Here is a 3,590-nt window from a genome sequence, read left to right on the forward strand (position 1 = left end):
AGCGTCAGTCAACAATGTTAGTGAACCCAATCTGATAGCGGATATGTTCGCCTCTCATTTCAAGGTTATGCCCTTGAACATGGAAGGTGTGCCCCCGTCGCACGGTGGGCTGAAAATCGGCCTCCATAGAAATAGAAACCGAAGTCTTAAATTTGAACTTTTTTTTATTGGAATAGCTTTTGTTAGGTTTTATTATGTCCCAAAATTAATCTTAGCTAATTTGGTTGGAAAAATAATTAATTATAATTTTTTTTCAAAATCTTTGTATGGCGCGTATCAGAAAAAACGAGTTTTCTCCGAAAATAAAAAGTTAACCGTAATATCCTGACAGATGATTTTAAAACCAATTATTCTTGATTTTTCCACATAATTAGAATTTTCCTACGGGGTGCACTTTTTTTTTTAAAAATCGATATATTTTTTTATTTTTATTATCTTATTTTTTTATTTTAATACGGTTATACTCGTTATTTTGACTACAAAAAATGAATTTGAGTTTGATCGAACCAATAACTTACGCGTAGTGAATTTTTGTTCTAAGCAAATGTATGGAGCGTACGAGTAAAACGGATTTTTTTTCAAAAATTAAAGGTATACCGTAATATCCTTGCAGATGATTTAAGTACCAATTATTAATGATATTTTGACATAACGCGAACTTTTCTACCGTGTGCACTTATTTAAAAAAAATAAAAAACTTATTTTTTCATGCTGAAATAGCTTTTTCTCTTTGTTTTAATCAAATAAATAATAAACATACAACAGTTACAAGTAGAAAATTGAAAATAAAACCATTACATCCTTTACATTATTACCATTGTATCCTCTTTATTACATTATCTTTGTACTTAATGAAACAGAAGATGGAACTACGGAAGAAGATTATTCAAGATCGCTTCAAAGACGAACTAAATCTTTTAGTCGATGTAGTAAAACAAGGTTCTGGAACAACGAATGATGGAAACACAGCACGAAAATTTTTCGAAGATCCCGAAAAAACAGCTAATATCACTGGACTGGACAAACAACTGATTCGGAGATTTGCTGTAATTCTGCAAGCTGTCACATCAGGTGAAGTAATTGACACTGAAAAGTTTAAAGCCTATTGTAAAGATACAGCGGACGACTATATTAAATTTTACAGTTGGTATAAGATGCCCCCGACAGTGCATAAATTGCTGATCCATGGCACAGATATCATTGCACAAAATGATATTGTACCGATTGGTCATCTCTCTGAAGAAGCATCCGAGGCACGCAACAAAGACTTCAGAATGTTCAGAGAGCATCACTCACAAAAAAAACGAGACAAGATTCGAACAGGGATGTTTTTAATATGTTACTTTTGTCTTCCGATCCTGTCCTTTCTTCAATGAGGCCAACAATAAGTGGAAAAAAGAAACAGGCTTTCTTCCCTGAAACTTTAGAATTATTCATTTGTCTGGAACCTCAAGAAGAAGAAGTGACAGATACCTCAAATGTGTACCCTGATTCTGAAATGGACACGGATTCGGAAGTAAGCGACCAGGAAAACTAAGCTTTCAGGATTCCAATATTAGCATTAGAATACTTTTAATTAGGATAGCATTACATATACTTATTTCTGTTTTTATGTAAACCAATTATTGATAATGTTACTGATATTTATTTAATTAAGTAAATTCGTAGTATCTACTAATGATTGTAACCGGACCTTATTAACGATCATTAATTTTAGACTCATCAGTTGTCAATATGTCAAATTTGTTAAATATTGTTTCATTAAGTACAAAGATAATGTAATAAAGAGGATACAAAGGTAATAATGTAAAGGATGTAATGGTTTTATTTTCAATTTTCTACTTGTAACTCTTGTATGTTTATTATTTATTTGATTAAAACAATGAGAAAAAGTTATTTCAGCATGAAAAAATAAGTTTTTTATTTTTTGTTAAATAAGTGCATACGGTAGAAAAGTTCGCGTTATGTCAAAATATCATTAATAATTGGTACTTAAATCATCTGCAAGGATATTACGGTATACCTTTAATTTTTGAAAAAAAATCCGTTTTACTCGTACGCTCCATACATTTGCTTAGAACAAAAATTCACTACGCGTAAGTTATTGGTTCGATCAAACTCAAATTCATTTTTTGTAGTCAAAATAACGAGTATAACCGTATAAAAATAAAAAAATAAAATAATAAAAATAAAAAATATATATCGATTTAAAAAAAAAAAGTGCACCCCGTAGGAAAATTCTAATTATGTGGAAAAATCAAGAATAATTGGTTTTAAAATCATTTGTCAGGATATTACGGTTAACTTTTTATTTTCGGAGAAAACTCGTTTTTTCTGATACGCGCCATACAAAGATTTTGAAAAAAAATTATAATTAATTATTTTTCCAACCAAATTAGCTAAGATTAATTTTGGGACATAATAAAACCTAACAAAAGCTATTCCAATAAAAAAAAGTTCAAATTTAAGACTTCGGTTTCTATTTCTATGGAGGCCGATTTTCAGCCCACCGTGCGACGGGGGCACACCTTCCACGTTCAAGGGCATAACCTTGAAATGAGAGGCGAACATATCCGCTATCAGATTGGGTTCACTAACATTGTTGACTGACGCTGGCAACCCTTGTTTACTATTAAAAGCCTTTGTCGCTTTCCAAAATTTTGAGAAATTATTATTCGCGCGATTTAAAGTTAAAATATTCATTTTTATTTGTTCCTCATTCTTCTGGCACCATTTTAATTTATTTTTAAACACTTTACGGCTGTTTCGCATTTTTTCTGATACGCGCCATACAAAGATTTTGATAAAAAATTATAATTAATTATTTTTCCAACCAAATTAGCTAACATTAATTTTGGGACATAATAAAACCTAACAAAAGCTATTCCAATAAAAAAAAGTTCAAATTTAAGACTTCGGTTTCTATTTCTATGGAGGCCGATTTTCAGCCCACCGTGCGTCGGGGCTTTCGGGCCCGGTGATCCCTCACGACAATAAGCTCGTCTTTACAATGAGAGATATTGCCAATGTCGTAAAAAATATGAAGCGTGGGAAGTCCCCGGGGCACGATGGACTTAGCGTGGAGCACATCTTCTACGGTAGTGACGAGCTATATCGTGTCCTAGCAGATTTTTTCAATGCATGCCTAGCCCATTGTTATCTTCCTCCTGACATGATGAAAACAATAGTTATCCCTATTGTTAAGAATAAAACCGGCGACCTGTCTAGTCTTAACAATTACAGGCCTATCTCTTTGGCTACGATAATCGGCAAAGTGCTCGAGAGGCTGTTGCAGCCCGAATTGACCAGGAATCTGAAAATTGATCAGGCGCAGTTTGGTTTTCGCCCAGGACTTTCAACGGATTCTGCAATATTAGGTCTGAAGTACACAGTGAATCACTATGTCAAAAGGGAGACGTCAGTGTACGCGTGCTTTTTAGATCTCAGCCGCGCCTTTGACTCAGTCAACTATGATTTGCTGTGGAAAAAGCTTTTTACGTCTGGAACACCTCCCGAGGTTGTAGGTCTGTTGAGGTTTTGGTACGAGAACCAAACTAACAATGTAAAATGGGGTGACACACAGTCTAACG

General features: G+C 33.6%; 1 long non-coding RNA gene across 1 annotated transcript; it reads left to right on the plus strand.

The window, feature by feature from the left end:
• Nucleotides 1-252: 252 nt before the first annotated feature.
• LOC134653383 (uncharacterized) lies at nucleotides 253-2,021 on the plus strand. Its single transcript, XR_010097252.1, has 2 exons — nucleotides 253-533; nucleotides 1,813-2,021. It is a non-coding gene; the product is annotated as an uncharacterized LOC134653383 (long non-coding RNA).
• The last annotated feature ends 1,569 nt before the right edge of the window (nucleotides 2,022-3,590 follow it).

The sequence above is a fragment of the Cydia amplana genome, chromosome 13 (genome assembly GCF_948474715.1).
Source record: "Cydia amplana chromosome 13, ilCydAmpl1.1, whole genome shotgun sequence".
Classification (NCBI taxonomy): Eukaryota; Metazoa; Arthropoda; class Insecta; order Lepidoptera; family Tortricidae; genus Cydia; species Cydia amplana.